The sequence below is a fragment of the Malaya genurostris genome, chromosome 2 (genome assembly GCF_030247185.1).
Source record: "Malaya genurostris strain Urasoe2022 chromosome 2, Malgen_1.1, whole genome shotgun sequence".
In the NCBI taxonomy this organism is placed as follows: domain Eukaryota; kingdom Metazoa; phylum Arthropoda; class Insecta; order Diptera; family Culicidae; genus Malaya; species Malaya genurostris.
Genome location: NC_080571.1, coordinates 103,122,711 through 103,150,501, shown reverse-complemented (window position 1 = coordinate 103,150,501; position 27,791 = coordinate 103,122,711). Strand labels below are relative to the sequence as shown.

Below are 27,791 nucleotides of genomic sequence, written 5' to 3'. Positions count from 1 at the left end.
AGGGCGAAATTACTGTGCAAATTTTCGTGAAAGGTTCACATTGGCAATTCGAAAAATCCCATCCACTGTTCCTCCCTCGACACTGCCGTCGCCGCCGTCATCCCCAGCGTTACGAATTTTTGCGGTAGTGAACAAAACAGTGACGAAGGTAGAAAACCAGTTTTCCTTCTCTTTTTCGGGTTGCCGAAACAATCACCTCTAGTTAGGCACCAGTTGGGTCGTTGGATGAATGCCTAACGGGCAAGGATCTGAAAAAGGGCTCATTCAAGTGGAATAGAATCCAACAACTTAAACCCAACTGGGGAATCAAGGATTGCTTCCGTTCGGAAGCTACCGTGTTTGCGGAAGTTTTCGCTGTCTGATGGATGAATTCAGTGGTTGGAAAAATTTCTATAATGTATTTCAACTTTTTGATACTTTTCGGGTTTGAACGAAGGCAAGGCATGGGCATAATATTCACGGCTTTGTATGATTATTTACCAAAAAAGATGAGGACTTCGTTTCGATATAAGAAAATTTAAACCCCAAAAGAAAACCGTTATCTAACGTATGACTTCATTTTGTTAATAAGTGGTCATTAAATTTACGATGAAACCAAAGTGTATTATACTGAATTGCACTCCATCTTTGAACGGAAAATATAGAAACAAAAATATTTATTCTTTTCATTACTGCATTGGTTCGAAACTAACGTTTGCCTTTAAAAAAACATTTCCACCCGCACTGACGAAACTACCCATGCAGCATCAATCATAGTAACCCATGAATCAACAGACAAAACTGGACAGCTCTATCAGTTGAACTCTAGTTGCGATGGCAAATACAGTGAAGCAACTTCGTGCAGAAGTGTGCGCGTTCAAAGAACGGCACCCCACCGACGCGGTGGGACATCGTGCGGCACTTTGTGGGCGCCGAACACGCCTATTCCGGCATCTTCAACATTATTAGACAACGGAGACGGGTGTAGTGTATTGGGTAAGTCGATACCTTTTACGCAGCCCGCTTGGGTTCAATTCCCAACCCCGCACATAGAGTCAGAAAAATTTTCTGGACCGAAGAGGCGAATGACTTTAAGTTGAAAACCTCTATAATCGAAACGAATATATATATATATATATATATATATATATATATATATATATATATATATATATATATATATATATATATATATATATATATATATATAAAATAAAAAATAAATTTCGTACTGTCGGAATGGTACCTGAAAAGCAACACACTAAAGAGTAAATCGAACCCAAGAACACTTGTCTGTACAATGTCTTAACTGACGTACCGAACGTTAACATGATTCGGCATATATTGGTCGATAATATTCCAACCCAATTAACTCCGCTTCAGGAAGTGAGAACAAATGAGTCGTGCTTTTGGGAAAATAGTGGATTGTCATGTTACGAAAATACACCGAGAATAATAGTACTAATATCACGAACTATGTTGACAATTTGAAAGAAATTTAAGAGTAACGTATCTTACACTGATGAGCAGGCGTATTTATGTTCAGATTTGTGATGATCTTCTGTGCAATTCATGTGCTGTGTCTAGATATGAAAAAGGCCCAAATATTAAATGGGATCACATGATGAGCGCATTTTTAAGTCTCACACTAAGCATTAAAATACAGAAGAACTCTTGAAGCACGTTGAACTAGGTAACAATTAAAAAAGTTTTTATATCGTTTATTGCAGACTGTATTCTTTTGCTCTTTTTGCACAGATATTTAAGAATCCATTAAAAATCATGATCGACTCTTGTGTAAAATATTTTAATTTTTCTGATTGTAAGCTGTCAAATAATTATGTTTGTTTTAACATTTCAAATGTTTTCTATTTGAGTAGTTTCTTCTCTTTTTTTATTTAAAAGATATTTTTTTTATTCAGGCCTATTTGCGTACAAACTTTACGTGGCCGATTGAGTCGATATTTTAAATAATTTTTTTTTGAGTTGGATCTCGTTGTCACCCTTTTTCTAGGGGGAGAGGAGCTTCCATTTCCCTCCTGCGAAGATTGAGGGGCACTTCGTTCGTGGTTCGTCTCGTCCTCCATTGCCGCATCGATGGTATTGTTGTCGATTTCCGTCTTCTTTTCGTTGCTAGTTGCTGTAGATGCACCTTGTTGTACATTGGCTGCAATTGCTAGTTGGTTGGAGGGTGAGTTATTAACTGCAGCCGGTGTACTTTGTTCTATAGAGGATAGTGATGGTTTCGTTGCGGCTGTCACAGGTGTACTGGAGTTGCTTGGGGTAGTTGTCTCCTTGTCCAGTTTATCACATGGCTTACCGTAGTGAACAGCTTTTTGGCAATATTGACATGTGGCCATCTGATTGTCATAGGTAACAAGTGATTTGCACGGAATTCTTGTATCTTGACCGAAAATCACATAAGATGGTATAGGCCTCTTCAAGTGTATGCGTAATAAACGTACGCCATTTAGAATACCGGGGAAAAATTCTTCCACTTTTCTTTTTCGATAGAGAGAATCTGTCCGTATTGGGACATAGTTTTGCGAATATAAGAATCGGTGACGCTTGAGTGAAGATCATGCACACGCACTTCTATAGCACTATCATTCATAAATACTGGAATGTTGCACTTAATGTTCTCGTGCTCCACATAGTGAACATTGTTATTGTCTTTTGCGAATTGAATTGCATCCAACTCTTTATAAAACTGGATGTAAACAACATCATTCGTCTTATTGCATTGAAGTAAATGCACACGTTTAATGTCAAGATGCATTTGCTCCTTAAGCAAACCTTCAAGTTCTCGTATCTAAGGTCGAATTTTGCACTGCCTGAAGTCAACAACAATTGTATTCTTTCGTGTCGGCGGTAGCTTTTGTTCGTTTGGTTCACTCATTTCGAGGTCGTTCTATTGTTCACTACACAATACTGTACTTGGTTTCTTCTGTCCCGAACGTAAGCGGTTTTGTTTTTTCGACTGACTTGGATGAGATGTAAAACCGAACTGATTCTTTAATCTTTGATATAAATAAAATTAACTAGTAGAGATCAACAAAATAATTAGAATAATCCAACCAGAAGATAGATTGTTATATCAGTGAAAGAAAATAAACTCAAGTATAGATAACTTTACGTCTGTTTAGCGGTTTATGTTGAACTGCTGAGTGGCGTAGTAGTTGAACATGAAATGCTATGCACTTACGAGTCGATGACGAAACGTAAAATAAACAATTAAAACAATAAAATCAGTCATTATAAAAAACATTAATCTGGTATTGCATGATGTCAATTTTCTATCAGTCGGTAAATTAGAAAACACAAAATAAAATACTATTTATTGAATAAAAATTCCTCAAAGTTAAATTTATGAATAAGAGTCGTGATTTCATGTCATGAAATCATGACTTTTAACGATTGATTTCATGATTTTTAATCGTGGCTACACTTTACACTTTGAAATTTACATTTCAAGCATGCCGTAATTTCTTCGGTGATGACACATTATTACATCTATTAACGTGTAAACTTAACATCTATTAACGTGTAAACTTAACATGCTTTAAAATGTAAATTTAAGTGAATTACGACGCTCCTTCTATGTGCATCTATAAAGACGTAAATTTACACGATTTTTTTCTCACTGTGTACGGTTTCTTCCTGTATTTCCTCTAGCTACAATATATTCCAGTTTTTCTTGATTCGTATAAGTATAAGGGACTATGGCCTGGTTTCTGATAGATTTCAGGAAAGTTGTGAGATGCTCGTGATGGAATTAATGTTGGTAAATTTAAGACGTGATGATGGACTGATTCGTTTTTAGTGTCATTTTTTTTAATGCAATCTTTGGCAATTAAAATGAGAACAAGAATCTCAAAAACACTTCAGTTTTTCGTGAATTCACTTCGCCATCCGCTCACTGATTCGTTCCATTTTCCGCTTAAACCGTTTTTTTACAACCCTTACCAACAGCGAATCGTGGACAGTCGAGTCTAAACCGGAACGAGTGAAAGGAATAAATCTTAAAATTTTACGATCAACATCAATTTGGCTCTCGATCCAATAAGGTTACAACCTGTTTGATCCGCTTTTACTACTTATATTTACCTCCTCTTAAGTAGGCTTATGGTTTTGGATTCGTTTATTATTCGCGAGCAAAAACAAAAGATTTCTTTTTTCTTTTCCTGCAACAACACACAAATAAACGTTGCCAAAACCTTCCTCCTCCTAACGGAACTGCCACCCAAAACTAACGAGCAGTAATTCATTCCCACATCAACCGATGGTGTGTATTTGATGAGACGTTTAATAGCACGATGAATCCACAAATCAAAACCTAGTTCAAAATGCTTCAGCGCGGCTTATTAAGCATAAAAATTAATATACCGTGAGAACTGCTTTCAAACCCAAGTAGTGTCAGAGTAAATGTGCGCTAGAGAACTCCATTCACCTCTACATTCACTATAGCATGATTTTTCTTTTTTTTCTTGACATCAGTTAGTAACTCGTGGACATCATCGTTTGACGCAGTCATTTATTTTTAAAGCAACAAAATCCATACCGAAACAAAAAAATATTTTCCACGTACACTAACGCTTGTACGGCCACCGTGCTGAGGTTCCCAAAACCCAAAAAGTTGCGGGGCGTTCAAAAAGGTGAAAATCAGTTTATGCATAGTGTTAGTATCTTTTACCGGTTGGCGGGTCAGGAGTGGCCAGCGCAGAGAGAGATGGGATTGGTGATTACAGGGGAGACAGGACGCAGTGTTTTTCTTCATTCTAAATTTCGACAGACATGATGATGATCATACAGACAGACTGCTGGTGGTTGAGACGGTTGTCGTATGGAGCAGGAAAATGACTGTACTCTCACAAATGATGAACTGATGGATGGTTGGTTTTCGGCTGAGTTAGATTCGACTGCTAACCAACCTCCTCTTCTTTGGATCTTTCTTTCTTGCCGACATGTGGGTGAAATTGACTTCTCCCGTTCGATGCCGAACGCAATGCCTTTCCATCGTAGCACATCTTGGTGAACTGACGCACTCGCTCGGTCACTCCTATTGCGTGTCCTTATATCACCGAAATAGTTGCAGCATTCTTGACCAAACATTTCCCCCAAACCGAATACGTGAAAGATGTGCCCTCCGAGTACAATTCCGGGAGAATCATGCTCCACCAGTGTTGTTTCAACTCAATCTCGCTCGCTTTTGCTTTCGACTTGTTTATTATTGATACTGAGCTGTGTTTTGCGTTCAACCCTTGCCTCGTGTGCAAGTTTTTCTGACGTATGTCGAGTCCGGTGTCATGTCTGACGATTCTATCGGATCATGGATGGAGAGATGAATGAATATAGAATGATATGCCACAAGGCAGGGGTGAATGGAATACTCGAGGGAAATTTTGATTTTTACGAGCGTGTAAATTAATAAGCAAATCATCAAACAATTTTTTCCAGCTATACGAAAGTAGTTATCTGGAGTACGTTTGCAAGGAAAACTATTTTTCTTTTCAATCATTTCGAATTAACTCTCAAATCTTGTATCGAGCAAAAAACCATTCCAAAAACGTCTTGAATCTCATATTTAGGTCCCATAAATCCCATAAATCATTACACTGACTTTGATTTATTTCGTCGCGCAAGTTCGGTATGTAACATATGAAAATCAGATTCAGCGGTGTGAATTTGATCATTCATATTATATACTAGCGATCAGAGTGCCTTTCACTCAAGGGAATGGATAACAACTAGATCCAGTGATATTTTTTTTAAGTTTCATTGTACAAAAACCACCAAATGAAACTCCGACGGTTGAACGGTACTGAAATATATAAAACTTTTAGAATCCTCAATTAACTCTATCTATTTATTCCTATTCGAATTAGTAAGATGTAGAAGAACGTGTTGATTTTTGTTGAAGTCTGATGTCAAATAATAATACAACTTTGTATTCCGCAGTTGCGGATCGCCTGTCAGATAAATTATTTCGGTAAGCATTTTAACATTTTGTCGTTTTATAATCACAATCTTTGCAGATGAAGATCAACCGCACATGTATAACTTTATATGGCCGCTAAAAGGCAAGGTCTTGGCATTATATTCCTTTTGAGGAATTTGGTCTTTCTGGTTCAACAAACTTCGCGAACGAGTCATAGTACGTTCGAGTGTTGGCATCACTGGGAGTACGATGCGGTGTCTGCGTGTTGCCCTTAAAACGTCTAATTTCAATGTGTATCAAACAACTTATAGTAAAGCAATTGGTCGAAAAGGTTATTTCGAGTGAATGTGCAGCTGTGGCAAGTGTGTATTGATTAGTTGAAAGTTTTATTTATTGAATACTCAGGTAACCAGTAAGCACTAATAATGGCATTGAAATAGCCTTTTATGAGAACCAAAAATGTGTATAGCTCTATATCTGCCATCTGAAAGCTCATCTGTTGTGAATCAATCAGAATTCAGCTCTCAGAATGCACATCAGCCATAAATAAGCATTATCCATGAATAGCCGTATATTTTGCCAAAAGTCGGCCTTAATTCAGTCTCAAGTGCGCTTGAAGTGCCAATTAGCGATTATTTGTTGTCATAATGCAGTATTAGTTTGTGCTTATTAGTTACCGGGGTATAACAGATTCGCAATACTAAGAAATGTTCAAGAGACGGAAACTACGAATTCATCACCCCAAAATTAAACGACGTCAACCGATCGAAGCACCATCTGCATATCATTGTTGGCGTTATCAGATTTATAAGAAATGCGTGATAATTTACAAATCAATTGTTTGATTCAAGCTGAAAATCTAAAGTTGGTCCGCGGAAAACTCATCCGCGAGTGTTTATTTTATTTTTTCTGTAGTGGTGTGGTGACATCTCGCGATGTTTACAGCAATGCGAAATGTAGGAACAGGATACTGGTGAGATCGTTCCTAAGAGATAATTCTTTTTTTTTTCTCATTTACATTGACTTCTTATGATTCTCCTTGCTAAAAATCGGGTTAGCATAAACTCCGTCGATTATTCGGGGAACGTTTGATCAATGGATCCATTTTCTTCTGGGTAAACACTAAATATAGGACGCGCGCGTGAAGTTTATAACCGAGCCGATATTTCTTGCGATCGTGCTTAATTAGGATGTAAACATAGTTTAGATTCATTGGAATGCACTTTGTATTTTATTATTTTCATTAGGGAGTGATGTTGTTCGATTGATGGTGATCGAGTGAAATCTTGCTACTAATACGGCTGTGTATTTAAAAAAAAAAACAGAACACGATTAATTAACTATATGTGTTGATAGCGAACCTCCCAACAGCCGGCTGTACAGAGATTTACGACATTCGGAAGGAATTTCGTATTTTAGTAGGAATCACATATTAATACCAAAAACATATTCTCGGTAGCCGGCTACCCACAGCAATAAACACATGATAATATGATTCGAAAATTTACTACCAAACAACCCCTCCCTGTGATGCATGTGGCAATGCAGAGGATTTCTGGGTTTCTAGTAGCAACATGCATTGAACAAACAATCCTTCCTTCCCAACGCATTCGGACGTGGCCGGCGTCGGTATTGATCAGCATGCAGGGATGTTTACACAATGTGAAACTACGAGCTATTCCCAAGAAAAAAAAAATTTTCCAAGATTAATTGGTTCTAATCATCAACGGAGTAGCAACACACGCGAGACCTCTAATACTAATGCTAAAAACAGACTTCGCGATCGAGTCCTAGCGTACAGAATCTTTGTTTGACTAGTGCTATGATCCTACTGACACTAAGAATCCTTCCAGGTTCCGAGCATACGACTACTGGCTTGTAAGACCAGTGCCTCAGGAATCAGAACTAATTGACTCAACTGGCACGTTCCCCAAGTTATTACGAGATATGTGCTTTTCTTCTGATTCAAGACCAGTGACTTAAGCATTGAACCGCTTCCATATACAGAAACGTCACATTAAAACATGTCTTCCCTAAATAACATGCTAGAATTGTCAGTCAAGCACAACCCTACTAGCATTTTCCGTAATTTTTCGACTATATCAATTAACAAACTGTTCGACAACAGCAGTTTTCCATCCAAGTAGTCGTGTAATCATAATAAAACAAAACTGGAAACTGGTACAACGATTTCTGTTTTGTGTATTAAAAGATGACTTTTTTGGTAATTTGTTGAAAAAATATTTATTTCACTTAAATGGCCAACGTTTTGAAGCAACAAACCTTTGAAACGTTGGCAATTAGAGTAAAACGGTAACATCATCCATAGCTAGGAAAAGTACCTGGCTTTTTCTAATTTTCTGAATGTTGTCGACGTACTTTTTCCTTTTTTTTTTATTTCCGATCACGAAATGAACACCAGTACAAATTAGAAACTCGAAGCACTGAATAGTTAAATGAAAATGAAAATGCAACACAAGTGCATAATTTCTGCGACGTAGGCATTTTTGCATTTTGTTCCTAAACAAACTCAATGACAATTAATATGTAATGCGTATAACGTAATCCTAGTGTGAACAGTGTGGTTTTAACTTCATATTACTATCGTTAAAACATGTTATTTTCTGCAGTAGTTCTGAGTTCAACTGGGCGTTGTTTATTATGAGTTAAACTATCACTGGTGACGTATACAGACGACGTTTGAACAGAGCATTGCAGGAAGTTCTGTCTCACCCACCTTATTCAACGGGAATTGTCTCATCCGATTATCATTTGTCCCGAATCTTTGCGCATGGATTGTCAGATAAGCACATCGAAAACTACCAGATGATTTAATCATGAATCGATCCTTTCATTGAATATGAAGAATTTTTTTTCAGCGTGATATACAAACTTTACAAGAAAGTTGACAAAAAGTAACACATGGATCAATAAGTCCCGAGACTAAAGCAGAGATGGCGCTCGTAGTAAACCAGTAACCACGTCTTTCTAGAGTACTAACCTTTGCTTGAAACGGGTCAAAATTTTAAGTCGATCTGACCAGAAACAGCTGAGTTATCGAGGTTGGAGTAAAGTCGTTTTGTAGTTTGTTTAAAAAATGGAAAAAAACCGAGTTTCGTGTATTGATAAAACATTGTTTTTTAGTGGGTAAAAACACCGTGCAAGCGAAACAATGGATTGAAAAATGTTATCCGGACGCTTGTCCATCAAAAGCAACAATTTGTCGGTGGTTCGCCGAGTTTAAACGTGGTCGTACCGACACAAATGACGCGGAACGCTCGGGTAGACCTGTGGAAGCCGTTACACCGGAAAATGTGAGTGAAGTGACAAAAATTATAATGAAAGATCGTAAAGTGAAGCTCCGTGAGATTGCTGAGATGACACAGATATCATATGCTTTCCCACCCATACTCGCCAGATTTAGCCCCCAGTGACTATTGGCTCTTTGCTGATCTTAAAAAAAATGCTCCAGGGAAAAAGATTTGGCTCAAATGAGGAGGTCATCGCTGAAACTGAAGCTTATTTTGAAGCGAAAGATAAATTTTTTTATAAACATGGTATTGAAAAATTGGAAAAACGTTGGAACCATTGTATCACCCTAAAAGGTGATTATGTTGATGAATAAAAAAAAAATTTGCAAAAAAATGTTGTTTCCATTGTTAGTCTCGGGACTTATTGATTCATGTGTTAGTGGATAACTATTGACAATATTTTGAATAACGCTACTCATAGTAAATTACGAAACTTTGTAAAAAGCGCTAATAATTAGAAGCAAATCAGAACAGTGAAAATTGTGTCAATTAAGTTCAACTTTTCGTCTGTATGGTGAAGAGTCAAAGACGAACGGTACGAAATTCAACTTTTCATCGTTGAATTCATTCGTGACATTGTAGCTTAGAGACTATGATAGTTGAAGTAATTTCAATATGCATAAAACTGTGCAATCATGCTTGAAAAATCTAAAGTATAGTGGGAAAAATTTAACTAGAACTTTGAAAAAAAAATACGGACGTTACGCTAAATGTACATCAATGTCTGTGTATTTCGAATCAACCGCAGGTAATGTGATAGGCTACAGAAATTAAGTATCAACTTTATTTTTTCATTCTAAGCCAAATACATATTTTATCTTAACAGCACTTTGCTATAGATGTCTATCGTGTCCTCGCTTACGGCACTCGACTACGACCGCAGCAGTGAAATTCAAATCGCGTAACTAGATAGTTACATCGCTGTTAAGTGCAGCAACATGCAGTAAATTGTGTATCCCTAGTGCATTCTGAAACTCCATAACAAAGTGAACCTCGCATATTTATAATCTGGTCTGTCAACTAGAATTTACGGAACCATGCCAAAAACAACAAGGTTGATACTTGGTAATGATTAAGTTTATTTATTGCCTGAGCTCCTCCGCGAAAATTTTCTTTTGTGTGCAGGAATGATAAAATAGAAAATCAATTTGCCAACTATACAAATCTAAAGACCATTCCTATACTACAACTTTACGCGCTATTCGAATGAACTAATACGAGTGTGATATTTCCCGACCAGCTCACGACTCGTCGTCGTCTGGTCTGACCGTCTAGATTGCGGGCGAAAGTGCATAACCAGCTTTCCGCCGCTGCAGCAGCAATTTTGTGTATTTTGCTTGAGAGGGATCATTACGATGGCGGTGGCGTTTCTGATCGAGAAAATGATTGATGGTAGCTGTTAGCGGAATGTTGACGTTCGGTTTTTCGGTTTCGAAAACACATACTCGAACAAAAAATATTACATTTGATCATCGTGTATTAATCATGGATTTCGAACGATATTTTACTTTATTTTTATTATTTCATCGACAACACTACAAGTTAACGGTTGTCGGTTTGTAAGGCAGCTCTAGAAACGATTAAAAGGATTCAGACAGTTTAATTTTTGGTACTACCTTTAATTGAATTTCTGTTCTTAGATTTATCAACGTCACTCGAAAATGACCTTTTCGACTGTTCAGAATTCAATATTTGTACATCCAATCCATTTTTATTTGTTTGTCAACACAGCGACACTAGCAATATAGCATTTTACAGTCTGCGATTTTTCCGAATGGCGAATGAAATCACTACTTGACTTAATCCTGCACTTAACCTAGTTAGAATTCACAAAATGGAACTATGTCGCTTTATCAATTCGAGTCGCTCTATCTATTGCTCATACTTGTCGAAAAATCGAATTTCGATTTTCGTCACTGACAAGTATCGGGATAGATCCGATACCAAGTGTCTGGAGTAACGTGCTGAAAACAATTCTCTAAGCCAAAAGGGCGCCATTTTTTCTCACGAAGGGCACAAACAAAAGCGACTGACGCGTCAGCAGCAAGTAGAATCAGCTACAGCACAGAATGCGACTTCGCTAACGATGCTCTACTTAAGGAAAGGGCTCGCAATTGGAACTAATTGAATAAATGATGATTTACTCTGCCACTACTTTTTCGGGAGGTTAGGCTTTCGTGTATCGAACACCAAATTACGTAGTCATCGACTCGTTACCAATTTCTCCAAAAGGAAAGTATCCAAAATAAGCCACTAATGCTCAAATTATTTACAGTCATGTCTCAAACGTTTAACCTCCAAATATCCAAAAATGTAGTAAATTTTCAAAGAGCTGAAGGCCAAGTTCTTTTTCGATTCGGAAGTTCCTATCAAACGCGAATCTCGTTGCTGATGCCGGCTTGACACGCACGGCATAATGTTCCTAAGGATACTTCTTTCTGGTAGGAAACGGGAAAAAATATGGGTAATTTTTATGAATGGTATCGCGAAAAGTGATAAACTCCTGTAATGGCAGCACTCGGTAGAAAGTGCTTTCGTTCACCTAAACTTGGTGCCGCACCGCCAAAGTGAGAAATACATGACTTGGTCCCAATTCACGCTGGCGAGGTTACCATTGAATCTTTGATGGTATTGTTAATGGTTATTAGTGTTTGAAAACATGGACGTGAAGCAGACGGATTTTTGGATTTTTTAGGGGTTGTATTTATTGTGTGTGCGAAGTCAGGAAAAAATTGATATATTGAAGTCTACCGGGGGGCTGCGTGAAAAGTGTACATTTTCCCCATCATGCTATGCTCGACTCCATGTTTTTACTAAGGCACTCAATATTCATTGTGTCGAAGGAGTTCAAATGAAACTTTTATGTGGATGTCCGTAGATATACTCCAGCAGCGCATTTCGAAACTGCAAAAATTATATAGTTCGTGGAACTGCTTTACCATTCAGCTATTCAGGGGATGTTAGGAAACCATATCTCAGAAACAACCCGAAGTAATAAACAACCCGTACAGATATACTGTGCACGATCGGCGGGGTTCCAGTTCTAATTTTGTTTATTATTATCTAGTAACCAGTGTTGGTGATTGTCGAAAATTTGACAGAAGCTGCTCGATATTTATCAATGTTGCATACAACATTTTCAATCCGGTAGAAGATGCTACAAGAACTCGTGTCTCTCAATACATGAACCGTGAGAGAATTTTTCTACATTTCTTCTCTCCACTTCATACTCTGAGTATTTCACGACCCTTAAACAAATTACAGTTTGGTAATGAACGGTTCTGTGTGGAATTCATCAAGAAAGAATCGCAAGTTGACAAGTATCGCAGAAAATCGAATCGATGATTCGACTTGATCATACTAGGTTGTAATATTTCAAAATCCTTGTGTGGAGCATTCCCATACATTTTCATAGACACAACTTATACAAAGGTTATGTTCACATAGTTAGAATAAGCGGCAATAGTAAAATGATTCTATCGCAATTATCAATTGCCCGTATAGAATCGGATCGTGAAACGAGAATAAGCGACCGTTTGTTGCTTCAGAGAAAATCCCCACAGAAGCGTGCTAACCTTTGATTCTCAGACAGGCCATCGAGAGAAATTTGCTGATGTCTATTCTATGTTAAATAAACCATGCCGGTTTTTTGTTGCTGCGATGATATCCGTCTCTCTTTGATGGCACTGATTGAATCGTGTGAAGAGTTGCTAGTGAGCGTTCTTTGATACGATAAAAGCCATCCTAGCTAGTACCACTAGAAAAAATACAAACTCATCTATCTATTTATTTCTCTATAATTTCAAAACATCCTGCGATAGCTACAAAAAATATAGAATTGCTAGAAAAACCTACTTATGATCGAAACCCCGGAGACTTCTAGTGCCATATAAGATTTGACTCAACTTGGCAAGATCGAAAAATATCTATGAGTGCAAATTTCGAAGATTTTTCAATACATTTAATTTTCTCGGAGAGGGCTAAACTGATTTCAACCAACTTAGGCTCGTTTGAAAGCTACAATTGGATCATTGATCAAATTCGAAGATAAAATGGCTGACAGTTTCACATAGATATGTAAAAATGACGTAATCGACCCAATGCCCTTTTCACCTTTCTTATATAGAAAAGCTATGCAATCACTGTGAAAACCGACTTTTAAACCGAGGCCAGGAGGGCTGAGTGTCATATACCATTCGACTCAGTTCGTCGAGTATATATGTGTGTATTTATGTAACGAAAATATGCACTCGACTTTATCGGAGATGGCTGGACCGATTTTCGCAAACAGAGATTCAACAAACAAACAAAACTCTTGGTCCTATAGCCTGCTATTGAATTTTACCCGGATCGAGCTTCCGGTTCCGAATGATTTTCTCAGAGACCATTCATCCAATTTCAATAAGCTTAGGTTCAAAGATTCTATATAACCCTACCGAATTTCATCCGGAAACGACTTCCGGTTCCGGAATTTCAGGCTGATAAGTATAGAAATTTCATTTTCAGAAGCGTGTTTTTATACATGACACGGAAAATCGTGTCAAATACATTCAAACATCCGTATAATTCTTTAATTCTTTAAGGTCTGGTTAGTTGGTGACCAAATACATTGATTTTGAGTACACGTGATCTTCGTCTCCGGTTCCGAAGTGTTCGTGTGCTCCAAATCGGAAATCACTCAAATTTCTTAGAAACGGTTAGAGCGATCTTCGCAAATTCCGAATTAAATAAAAAGTATTGTGTTGTAATAAGTTCTACATGTTCCGGAAATAATTTAGAACAAACGAAGAATTTCCATGACCAGTGTCCATCATCAATCTGATAGCTACAAGAACTTGCTACCTCTCAATGCATGAACCGTGTGAGAATTTTTCTTCGCACCACTTTAAACTCTGAGTATTTTACGGTCTTTACCAAAATATATACAGTTTTGCAGTGATCGACGCTGTGGGGAATTTACCAAGAGAGGATCGCAAGTTGACAATTATCGCAGAAAATCGAATCGATGATTCGACTTGATGATTCTTGTTTGTTCTTATTTAATATTCCAAGAAAAGTTTTTTGAAGAATTGCTTAGTCATATGATTGAAAACATGAGTCATGTGAGAAAGGTGCCGATGGTCTTAGGTTCGTTTAAAAACCAACTCTTAGTTGTTTTATCGAATTCGCAGATAAATTGGTTAACATTTTCGGTTCCGATGATATAATGGTATAAATGACGTAATCGACAAACCAACACTTCCATTCCATTCGTTTAATATAATAATCTTGGTATTAGTAAAGAAACCGAAATACCGGACTGTGCTTCCGGTTCATCGAATGTTACAAAATAAGCGACGTTAGAGTTGAAGTATGATTTTGTAATTTACCCGAATTGATTAAAACGAATCCAAATGAATGTGAATCCAAATGAAAAAAAAACCTATTTTCATCCACCTAGTTGTGTAAATTTGCTTTTTCTTTTTTATTTACTATGTATTACAGCAAAATTGATCAAAATACTACAAACTAAGAAAGTTTTGAAATCAATTTTGAAGACCTTTTTCATTAGTACGTTTGAATTCAAGGTAATGAAATTAGGTTCAACCATTTCTGGAATTTCCGGAACCGAAACTGGAAACTGGTATAGTAAAATTACGACCATTAAACTAACAGATAATATGAACTACAAACTGAAACAATATTATGCCTGATTGGAAATAATTTTCAAAAATTTTCTGCAACTCAATTCAAATGGCGGTTTAAAATAAATGACGGGCCCAGTATAACCAGAAACAGTTTGTATACTAACATGACATACAGTTTCTAGCACAACTTAGAAGATATTTTACGATTATCTATGACGGTTTGAAATTTTGAAAACTTATCACCTTGTAATGTTAGAACCGGAAGACGGACTTGATTATTTTTATGAGACTATCATTCCTATTGATTTCATTTTGATTTTATGAGAATCTGATATGAGTTTATTTGGCCCTAGACTAACTTGATCAGCAAACTAGAGACATTTATAAGCCAATTTAAAGAATTTGCTACTCATCACATGGTTACTTGTCAAAAAATACTGTATCAAAAAAATCGGTTTGCTCTTCTGAAAATCTTTTTATTGTTCACTGCATTCTATTGCACTTTGTTTCTATAACCGAGACAATAGCGGTACGTTTGTTTTGATCAATACAAATAGACGAACAGAGGGTCTATAAGATGATGTAAGGTATTTGAAGAAAGGTTTGTTGTTTCATCAACACCAAAACCTGAGCTCCATAAAATAATAGTAACTAGAGCACTGTTCAAAGGGAAACATTTGAAAAAATTGCAGCTATCGGCTGTCCAGAGTTTAATACCAACTCTTACGTTTTTCTTTAAGCTACTGTGTATTTGAAGAACGAATGCTTCACTTGTTTCGAGCGAATCCAAAACCTGATATGCGTCCCAATAATCAAATCTGTGACATCTGAGAAGCTTGAAGGTCAAACAAGCGCGTTTTGTTTTTGTATTTGAGATAGAGAAAAATGATATACTATTTTTTCTAACAGTTAAAAATAATTTCTCTAACGATTTAAAAAATTCGAAAATGAAGCATAAAAACGTGAAAATTGATTGATTTTAAAACCAAATTGATTTTTGATTTAATAGCCCAAAAATTTCTTCCCCAAAAATCATCAATAAAATTATCGGTTACCGAGTGTCAACATTTAAACACAAAGAAATGAGTACAGGCAAAAACGTAGACTTAAAACTTGAATAAAACTTAAACTCACCGATAAATAACAAATGAAGGCTTACTCATAATTTCACTTCGAACAAACACTATAACTCTTTTTTCGAGCTACCGGATGAAAACAACAGACAATCGAGGAAATCTCTAACAACATTATGACACGGTCTAGATCTGTTTCGAAACGCGTCCGAAAGTTTTTCTCTCCAGAATCCTGCGAGGACCACTTGTGGTGAGCGCAGGAAAAAAATCTCAATTCATTTCACGGTTTGTGAAACATTTTCGAACAACAGTACGCAGAAATCGCTTTTTATGGGTTAATTTAACAAGAATTATGATTTATGGTTTCGTGGCGAGCAAGACCACCCATTGATGCTACCACTGATGCGCGGGCGCACTGACACACACACCCACAGCCACATAGCAGACGGTTGCCGTTCTATCACAAATCTTCAGAAGCCAGCGGAAGTACACAGAATCGCGCATTGCTAATTGAAGAAAGATAGATCCGTGTAGATAAATTACGTTGCTGTCCTTGATATTTGAACTAAACTTGTTTGGGTGAGTGAAGGTCTTTCGGGGCTTTCAAAAAAAGTGTTTCAGCTTTTATTGATTTAAAAAAGTTTGTGAGGAAATATTATCTTTCATTCAATTATGAAAGCATGTTTGGATTAATTTCAGAGTAGCTGAATAGCATGAACAGTTTTCTCATATGTTTTTATATTTCGCCAGTCGGTGACCGAATTGGTTAAGTATAATCATTAGGGTGGGACAAGGTTGTATGAGAAAAAGATGAAAAGGTTTATTTTTCCGTTCCACCAAACTTTTCGTTTTCCTTTTGGGTCCCATAAGCACCATGCAAAGTCTTAGCTCGATCGGAGAAACTATATTTTCGCGCCCGAGGTTTATAGTTTGTATGAGATGTATGGAGAAATTCACTTCTAAAAAAAAACCGGCTGGAGATCAACCTATGAACTCTAAAAATCAATGCATGTGATATTTTCGTAGGAAATTTAACGAGAAAGAAAACTTTAGAAGACCGCAAAACAGTCCGACGTTTGTAGAAAAAGTTATTAAAGGAAAACCGGCACAAGGTTCGAACAATGGCTTATTCTTTAATATATCTAGCACCACTGCTGCTAGTGAAAGTAATAAGATGTGACTTCCTTCTAATTTGCTACAACGGTTGATCCGAGTTGTTTGATATCTTTACGATACTTACTCAGCAGAGAATGAAGATCATTTTTAAGTGACAAACCATGCTCCAAACCTTACTGTAAAGACACAAAAAGTCATGTAAATTGTGTTTTTTTTGCATAAAATAGTACCATCTATATCTTCTAAACTATAAGAGATAGAGTTTATATATTCGGCAAAGTTATTGGATTTGAATTTATCTAAAATGTTGTAGAAGATTCCAAAAATTATTTTTTCAAATTAAAAAGTTCGTGTCTTAACAGTGAGTTTTGAAACATGGCTTGTCACTTTGAAATAATCTTTATACTCAGCTGAGAAACTTTTGTGAAGACATCAAACAACTCAAATCTACCGTTATAGCATAATAAAAGAAAGCAAAATCATATTACCACCACTAGCAGCAGTGGTGCTAGATATATTAAGGAATGAGATATTGTTCAGACCTTGTGCCGGTTTTCCTTAAATAATTTTTTCTACAAACGTCGTTGTTTTGCGGTCTTCTAAAGTTTTCTTCCTCGTTGAATTTCCTACGAAAATAACACATGCACTGGTTTTTAGAGTTCATAGGTTGATCTTCAGCCGATTTTTTTGTTAAAAGTGAATTTCTCCATACTAAACCCGTACAAACTTTAAACCTCGGGCGCGAAAATATAGTTTCTCCGATTGAGCTAAAATTTTGCATGATGCTTATGGGACCCAAAAGGAACACGAAAAGTTTGGTGGAGCTGATATCAATATTTTGCCCCACCCTAATAATCATATTGTACAAAGAGTACACAATCATCTTGAGTTTAGTTCATCTTCGACTCATCAGTACAAAGCAACAATAGAATTGAACAGTTATGCACTCTAGTAGAGTAAATGTTATGATTGCTTGGCGGTTTAGGTTGAACTGTATATCAATTTGAACTGTTTTGCTTTGATGAAACGCAGACGAAAACTACCAAAAAGTAGAATTCTTCGTCTCAACCATTGAACCGATTTCATAAGACTAGTCGTCTTCTACACAAAATTTCAGACAAACTAATATGAATTGATTTTATTAGTTTAGGGAAAGGGGGCAAAGCGGGGATATTTTGGTTTAAAGATTTTTTTCGCTTTTTAAATGAAATATTTCGCTTTTTAAATGAAATATTATTATTATTATTACTGTACTTCAATTTGAACTGTTTTGCTTTGATGAAACGCAGACGAAAACTACCAAAAAGTAGAATTCTTCGTCTCAACCATTGAACCGATTTCATAAGACTAGTCGTCTTCTACACAAAATTTCAGACAAACTAATATGAATTGATTTCATTAGTATAGGGGAAACGGGGGCAAAGTGGGAATATTTTTATTTTGAAGATTTTTTTCGCTTTTTAAATTGCGTGTACAAATATTATTTGCGTGAACAAAAAGTCAACATTAACAACAACTATAACCGTGTGTGGCCTGACGTTGTCCTGATGCAACATGACACTTTTCCGTTAGTCAATTCTGGACGTTTTTGGTCAATCGCTGATTTTAAACGCCCAGTTGTTGACAGTAGAAATCCACATTTGGCCATATGGAAGCAACTCAATAGTGTAGTAAGACGCTCTAGTGACTTGTAGTATTTTTGCCTTTCTCATATAGAAAGGCTATGCAATCACTGTGAAAACCGACTTTTGAATGAAGGTCCGGAGGGCCGAGTGTCATACTCCATTCGACTCAGTTTGCCGAGATGAATGAATGTCTGTGTGTGTATGTTTGTCTGTGTATATGTGACAAATAATGTTAATCGATTTTCTCAGAGGTGGCAAATTCAAATGAAAGGTCCCTTATGGTCCCATAGAATGCTATTGTATTGTATCCCAATCCGACTTCCGGTTCCGGAATTACAGGGTGATATGCACAAAGAAAATGAAAACAAGTCACTTTTGTCTGACATGGCTAAACCGATAGTCCCATAGCTTGCTATTGATTTTTTATCTCTATCCGACTTCCGGCTCGGAATTACAAGGTCATACGTGCAAATCGTTGAGAAAATACGCACTCATATTTCTCAGAAATTTCTTAACCAATTTTCACAAACTAAGATGCAAATAAAAGATCTTGAAATTCTTCAAAAAGCCCCCGAAGAGTTGATCCAGATCCGACTTCCGATGAAATAGATAAATAAGTGAGAAATTTTCATTTTCATGAGTTTTTTTTTCACAAGTGATGGCGAAACGAGGAACGAATTTTTATAAAACGTACTATAAATTCATCCATTTGGCCGACCTTGTTAGTTAGTAAATATATAAATCTATTTTGGAATTACTAATCACCGGTTTCCGCTTCCGAAAGCACCGGCAATAGTGAAGAAAGGCTCCCAAACCGGAACTCAATTCGATTTCTTAGCAACGGTTAAACCGATTTTCACGAATCATGATTCAAATTAAAGCTCTTATTGTCTTGAAGGATACTGTGCAATTTCATCCAGATCCAACTTCCGGTTCCGAAATTACAGGGCGACGAGTGTCAACGCTTTCAAACTGTCATACAAAATGATGCAAAACCGTTACGCATTGGTACGTACTGGCACGGAAAAAGAAAACACCACCGCCTAGTACACAACGTGTTTTGTTTAGTTTTGTGTAGTGTGCAGGGTTGCCTTCTATATTAAGTTAACGTAACTGTTTAGAAATTGAAAAGATTATGGCAGTTTATACAGGGTCCGCCATCTAACATTTTTTTTAACTAGCGGTTATTTCGACATTGGTAACTTTAATGTCACTTCTGATTTGACAGAAACTTAGTTTTATCCTTCCGCTGAACGAAAATGGTTGTGTATACGCTTGAGGAACGCGTGGAAATAATGCGTTCCATTCCATTATCATGGAGAAACCGATGCATCCTCAGAGAGTGACGGTTTGGTGCGGATTTTGGTCTGGCAGCATCATTGGGCCATTTTTCTTCGAAAATGAGGCAGGAGCCGCCGCCACAGTAAAGGGCGAGCGCTACCGCGCCATGATTAGCGATTGGTTCTTCCCGTTACTTAAAGAGGAAGACTTGGACACCATTTGGTTCCAACAAGAAGGCGCTTCGTGTCACACAACCAACGCTACGATCGATCTTCTGCGGACAGTCTTCGAAGATCGAATTATCAGTCGATATTCGGATGTCGTTTGGCCGCCTCGGAGCTGTGATTTGTCGCCGTTAGACTATTATCTTTGAGGGGCTGTCAAAGATAAGTGTTATGTGGACAAGCCAGAGACAATTCAAGCCTTGAAGGACAACATTCGTGCAGCCATAGCGAAAATAAAGCTGCATACAATCGAAAATGTACTAAAAAACTGGACCAACCATATGGCGTACTACAAGGCCAGCCGAGACGGCCATTTGAATGAAATTATATTCCACAATTAACCGGAAGGATTGTACTTTAATATGAAAAAATAAATTTTGAAATCGGATGAACCGTTTGTGTTTTATTGCATGTTAAAAAAAAAGTTGCAAGGCGGACCCTGTACCCAAAGAAATTTTTTGATTTTATTCACGTTTGAGAAAAAAAGTTGACGGAATTTTCTAGTTGTTTTTGAGAATATAAGTAATACGAGAAAGGCATCATTACAGCACTAGGTGGATTTTTATTGTTAAAATAAATTTGTAAATTAAAGTTACAATCAGATATAAGAAAGTTACTGCGAACGATGAAATCGGAGGTAGTAATTTTTAAAAGATGTCTTATCTCACACTACTGGACAATAAACAAATATAACAAATTTTTCTTTTCCAGTTCCACCAAATATACAGCAGAACTTTTCTTCATTAGTTCGGGTTTGGCTATCGCTTACTTTGACTTACATCAGATGCACAAGATACAGATCAATCGAACCTCGAAAGAGTAAACCTTTTTCACTTCTGTCGAGGGATTAATAAATTGATTCAATTCGTCTTTGGGCTCGGAATTCTTTTGTTCCAGAATTTGCCGATTGTCAGAGGAATGGGAAAAAGCTGTAATTTCCACGAGAAAATAGTTCGAATAAAAAATGTGTTAAAACATTTTTTCACAGAAATTTGAAAAAATAAAAAAAACGCCTTCAACTTACTAACAGATCACGAAATTATTGTAATCATTCTTAAAATTGAATTATTACATACATCGACTTCAATATACTATCATTATATGAAAAACGTTGAATGGTTACATTCACTCGCACAGTTAGGCCATGAGCAATTTAGCGTGGCAGGTTGGGGTGATCGATTGCTTCCCGACGAGATAGAGATATCTATCGGTAATTGTTTTTATTTCCAGCACACGCGACACTCCAATATTTCCTCGTACTTATCGGGAAACTGATATCGACCAAATGGTATTCATTCAAGTATTTCCCCTCAACACTCAAATACTAGCAATCAATTGAATGTGGAGGAAAAAAAAACATTTCCAGGTAAAAATTCGTGACACTGGTCAGGTTAGACCGCCATCATTCGAGTGCTTATATCGATAACAAACAGGAAACCATACTCTGAAGTGTCGCATATTCGTTATTCAAATAGAAAACCATCATCCATCGGTTAGTTCGTGTGCAGTATAAACTCTGTTCAGAATCTGTACAATAGCGACCTCGTGGCTGTCCTCAGCCTTACAATGATATTTTCACCTTTCAACTGTTCCATTTTCCATTAACCATCCCAATGTGTTGGTGGGAGAGAAAAAGTGGGCGATTTCCCGCACTTGGTAGTTGCCATTAGGAGGAAAAAATTGAACACTAGAAACAAATCACCCCTTCCAGAGGGACTGACCAGTGGGCACGTGAACGAATCAATAATCCATTACAGCTATTGTATTTTTGTCGATGGCCGACCACCCAGCAACAATGTATCACAAACAGGCAGCAATCCACGAAATTCAAGGTATATTTTCTTTACCTGATAGAAAAATAAAACCCTTGGAAATGTTTCAATTTAATGAAATTTATCCGGATATTGGGAGTTTATACTGGTACCATCCATCGTAAGCGGTCATAACCGGTCGACTGGTCCAGTAAATCATTAAATGTTGTGTGTTACAATACGAAAATAATGCCATCTGGGTAATTCATTTGGTTCTAGCATGTATTCCTGTGTACGTGCGTACGAGTATACGAAAATCCGTTCTAGAGTAACAAAATTACACCCCGAAGTAGCACGTTTTCCATCATGAAGTAAGGGAACGCACAGCTCACCTGATTACAACTAAGAAAATTTATTTCGTAGTTTAGAGTCAACTGGAACGTAGGATCCAACGATAGTAATTTAACATCTTAAACCCCACTTAACCGACCAAGCTTTACACGTGCGGAGCATCGGCGAAAATAGCCACCGGGTGATAAAAAATGCCGCGTTACGAAGGACGGGCGGCAGCAACAGGAAGCGTTAATTGGAAAAATGGCAGTCCGGGGCTATAAACTGTAAGCCTCTGTCGCCGTGGTCGCATGGTACGTGCTCCGTTTCAAGGAACAAGGTGGGGACGACTTGATTGCACATATAACTTACCTGCAAGGAAAAAAAACAGAGAATAAAAACCGAAATTAATAACAATGTTTCTGGTTAATTAGAGTAATAGGAGCCGCGCGGCTGTAAATATAATCTAAGTTTATGGAAGAAAGTGTGTACACCGAAATTGCGACTGCGGAGTAAGTGAAATGAACGATTTTTGCTACTGGTGTCAAACTTCAGGTGGTTCCGGTAATTGCGCAACAAAAGTTCGGGTAAAAGAACGTGTACCTTTTCGAGTAACAGTACGGATTTATGTGGTAACAGATTAACGAAACTCTCTGGCATGAAAAAACTGTAGAAAACATTGAAGGTTATATGATAATTCAACTACTTTCAAAATGGCGGAAGAAGAGCTGCCCCTCTGATAGACTTCATGTCGACTTTAAGTGTGTGTTCCGAACGCCGAAACTGGAAAGGTCAGCAGCAGCTTGGATACGAACTAGAACTGTTATTGCTTACTAGGATGGCTGGATGGATGGATAAAGTTTACCCCGCTGGCCCTTTTTTACGATGACGCTGATGAAATTGCTTTAAGCATAAATATCAACACATCAACGACGTAAATAGGCCCTGGCAGGCATCCTTTTCCCGGAATGTTTCCGTTCTCATCGGTCACAGCCCGATTCGGTGGACGGTTCGTTCAGCGGCGTCCTCATTCTGTGTCACGTCTTGACTAAAGAAAGCCCTATGTGAGTCGGAGGAAATGAGCTACATGACCGTGGAGTAGGCAACTATTCCGATGGCGGCGGCGGCGACGGAAGCGCCGGTACCCACCCAAGTACCCGATAGATATTGTTATTATTAGCCTACCGAAGTGTTGAGCGCTTGCATCAGCATGAAATGTTTTCCTCGTGGACTACAGCCGGCGACATCGAAGACGACTTATTTTCTGTTTTGGAAGACGTAAGCATGGATTTTGATGACAGGCACTCTTCATCCGTGTGGCAACACCGAGGCCCGAGTGTTTGCGTTGTGCGGGAAATTTTTAAGATATCGACTTTCAAACTTGAACTGACTAGTGTGGTGACAATGGCGGAATAATGACATGCACGTACACTACCGGTCAAAAGTTTGGCTACACTTGTTTTATTTTTCAATTCTACCCAAATAAGTCGGTTACTCTGGGGATTTTGTCGAGCACATGTGAGCACTGTTATACATCACTATTAACTAGCAACTTTGCACGATGAATATTGAAAAGCTTATGTCACTGGACTGCTGCCAACCAGGCTCTACAAATCACCATATATTGAGTGTCTGAGAGCCGATTTGTCAGAACTTAAATTCTCTTGATATTCACCAGGACGCATTTTAGTCAGTCTGTCAAGGTCCTTTGACATGACTGACAAATTGCAACTCTGCGCGTAGATTGAGCAGAAGCGTGTTGCATTCTATCGATGCGTATAGTGTCTATATCGCAGAACCGTGGGAAGAATTGGACAAACAACCAACTAATACAAAAGGGCATTGAACGTTTCTATAGATTGTATAGAAACTTCGAAGATTAGAAAACGTAAATAAATGCTTGTCGTTTTTTTTTTAGTTGACAGCGATTACTTTTTTATAAACATTGAGAATATTAAATAATGGGCGAGGAAAACTATGATTTTTTGCATTTCATCAAAATTGTGTACTGCACATAAACTTTCGACCGGTGGTGTAGGTATCCTGTCTACTGAGCCATCCGCACAAATTGCATCGACAGCTCGAAACATTTTCACAGATAAGCAAAACTAATCAGAAACTGATAGCCGTTCTTGCATCGACAGGACAATCAGCAAGTTTATTGTGCGAATTATGCTGCAGAATAGAATATTTAAAATTTGATTGGTGTACCGTTGCGATACTTTTTTTTTTTGAGAACTTGTTTCAATCGAGTTTTATAGTGTTGATTAATAGATTCGTTATCTTTCGTTTCCCACGTCGACTCTGATTATCTTAATTTTGAATTATTCAGATCTTTTAACTTTACCCAATCTTCCGTTACGATTTGAATAATCGACGGAGCAAGAAATCTTGATTCGAATAAAGAATAACCAACACAATAAAGATACTACAAACAGTTCGAAAAAAAACCCTGTGATTTTATATATTTTGCGAAGCACATCCATACATGGAGCGTTGCTGTTAACGCAAATTTACGTGTAAGACAATGTAATATTGTGTGTAGAGATGGCATTTCACCAGAGTGATACACGCTGGCGTCAGATTCTTGTCCACACCGAGGATGCAAAAAACGAAGCATCGCACAAAGAGGAAAGCGCACCTCTTCTCAGTGTCGAATAGACAGCATTTGAGTGTGTGCTTGTGGTTAAAGCAGCTGGCGCGAGTGAAACACATTCTCTTCGCATGAATCGCTCTCACGCGCTCTCGTCTAAATACACCGAAGTGACCACTGGCGCGTGATGGTGAGCGAACACTTCTGTGAACTTCAATTAATAGAGAGTAGATCTGGCCTTGCTATGGAAAACCGAAAATTTTACGATAAATTGTTTTATTTCGCTGATTTTGCGTGTCCACGCTTCTTCTACGCAAACCATACAGCAGAGTGCTGCATCCACCTCAGAGAATTTATTAGCTAATGCTCTAGCACTTAGGTGTGATTCAGTGGAGGAGGTAAAAGGAAATAAACAAACGCACTCATGATGCGTGCACACTTTATACAACAGTGGTGTATATATGTGAAAGAGAAGAGCTCTCGTTGAAGTTGTCAGTGCGAGGGGAGAAATTTTGCTTGCTCTTCGTCACACAGAGGAGATGGACATCTCTGAATTTGTGTGATTTGAAAATTCCACTGCATGAAATTCAATGAAATAAAAAAAACTGATACCGACTGCTGCGGCGACTCGAACCGAGAATCTTTGGATCACAAAGTACGTCCGTTAACCGACTAAGCCACAGACTCAACTCAACTACTTGGCTAGTAAATGGTACATATCAATTCCTACAGCCGCACTTGCCAGCCAAATTCAAGTAGGAGTAGGGACCAATGAAATTCATTCTAATCTAACATTAAGTCATTACAAGTGGAATGCTCCTTCATTTGACAAATTCGGTCTTAATAAATCGCATCGTATGTGGGATTGGGTCATTTGTATAATACTTAATTAATTTTGGGTGTGTATCATTAAATACACAGTAAAAAAAATTATGAGATTTACAGGTGAATCAAATCCACGTATGACCCAATTCATAAGAACGTAATTTGTAAAATGACTAAATTTTACAAGAATGTTTTAAATATGTATTAAACATATCCCGCTTTTTAAGCCGAAGTGTAAGTTTACGAGTTTCAGTACTTAAAAATATGTCAGATTATATGAAATATGTGTCAGATCTACTGTAAAAATGAGTTATTTTTGACGCTCCTATATGTCGGTCTCAGAAGTCGTAACTAGTGAAAGTGAAAAGCTATTGCTAATTTTTCAACCATTCTTAGTGCTATAATTATTCAAAACGGTTATTCGCCAGGTTGAGATTATTTATTGCATTAAAGACAGTCTGTGTGTTGTTAACTTCGTTATTAATCAGGGTCAATGGAGGTTGCAAAATGTTCCTGGGAATAACACGTTGCTTCACATTGTACAAAATGAATTGATTCCTGCATGCTAATCAATACCGACACCGTCTACGTTACGAAAATGAAATTCTTCTGCACGTCAGAAAGGGGTAGTTAGTAGATTACCAAATGACTTCATGTGTTTATTGTTCTGGGCAGCCTGCTACCGAGACTGCTTTAAAGTTTTACCGTGTAATGTTTTGATATATAACACATGGGCTGAAAAGTCCCTGGCCTAACACATATATGGCTCTAGTTTCATTACAGTCATCTTTTTTTCAGTCAATACTAACCTTTAAAAGACAGTTGTTAAAATTTCATGATATTCTATACATTAGTTGTGCTAAAAGTGACGCAACTTTTGTTATTTTTAGAACAATGGATCAAAAACTATTTCGTGTTTTCATTTTACCCTCCTTCTCGATGGGAAAAATATCGTTCAAGCGAAGCAATGACTTGAAAAGTGTTATGGAGACTCCGCTCCATCAGAAACAACAAGAAAATGTTGATTTGCTGAATTCAAATGTAAATATAAAAAAATAAAACAAACAAAAAATCGTTTTGAATGATCGAAAAGTGCGGTTACGTGAGTTAGCTGACATCGTAAGGATATCAAAAGAACGTGTTGGTTTTATATTGCATAAGCATTTCACTATGAGAAAGCTCTGTTCAAAGTGGGTGCCGCGTTTGCTCACTGTTGACCAAAACAAGTCAATTAAAACAATGGCAAACCTACATGAATTGAACTTTGAATTGCTCTCACATCCCCCGTCTTCGCCACAGATTTGACTCCCAGCGACTACTGACTGTTCGCAGACCTGAAAAAAAGCTCGCCGGTAAGAAATTTCGCACGAATGAAGAGGTTATCGCTGAAATTGAGGCCTATTTTGAGGCAAAAGATAAATCGCTAAATCGTTAGAGCGGCACTGGAATTATTGCGTTGCTCTTGATGAAGATTACGTTGATGAATAAAGTTCATTTTGAACCAAAATAATCGTGTTCTCTTTGTTAGATCCGGGATATTTCAGCCCATGTGTAACTTCTGCTAAAAAGCCGTTGCACAACACGATTATTTTCTCAAATTCGCAAAACTTCGGATTGTCGTCAAACGCGATGCCAAACTAGGTATTTACCCTCAGACCATCAAAAGAGTTCATTCGAAGGCTGAAACCCATGAAACATTTGAACATCTCATATATACATTATGACAGATTAAAAATCACTTCTTAATCCACCTAATGGCTTCTGTTGTCATTCGAACAGTCTCATAAAAACATATTTCGTTCGTTAGGATAATTTTTAATACAAATTAATTCAAATTGTCAGACGGTTAGTTAAATAAAGCGTGACTCAATTTTTATGTCGCATATTCGACAAAAATGTCGAAACCAAAAGTATCGGCAATAATATATTTCAACTTAATCTTTGGTTACTTTTTGAAAAAATGCGGATCGAAAAAAACGTGTTTTGTCGGTTACGTCACTTATACCATCATATCTCAGGAACCGGGAATGACAGTCAATTGATCTTCGAACTTTATTCACAACCCAATAGTCGCTTTCAAACGAGCCTAAGTTTGTTATAACCGTTTTAGCTCGGAAC

At 37.4% G+C, this 27,791-nt stretch overlaps 1 protein-coding gene and 1 long non-coding RNA gene across 6 annotated transcripts in view; both read right to left on the bottom strand.

Annotated features, from left to right (window-relative positions):
* LOC131427908 (maternal protein pumilio) overlaps positions 1-27,791 on the bottom strand; it is a 325,778-nt gene that overhangs the window by 99,372 nt on the left and 198,615 nt on the right. The window lies entirely within an intron of this gene.
* Positions 21,205-27,791, bottom strand: part of LOC131427909 (uncharacterized) — a 98,367-nt gene continuing 91,780 nt past the window's right edge. The window contains exon 3 of the long non-coding RNA XR_009229321.1: positions 21,205-22,627. This is a non-coding gene — a long non-coding RNA (uncharacterized LOC131427909). The remainder of the gene's footprint in view (positions 22,628-27,791) is intronic.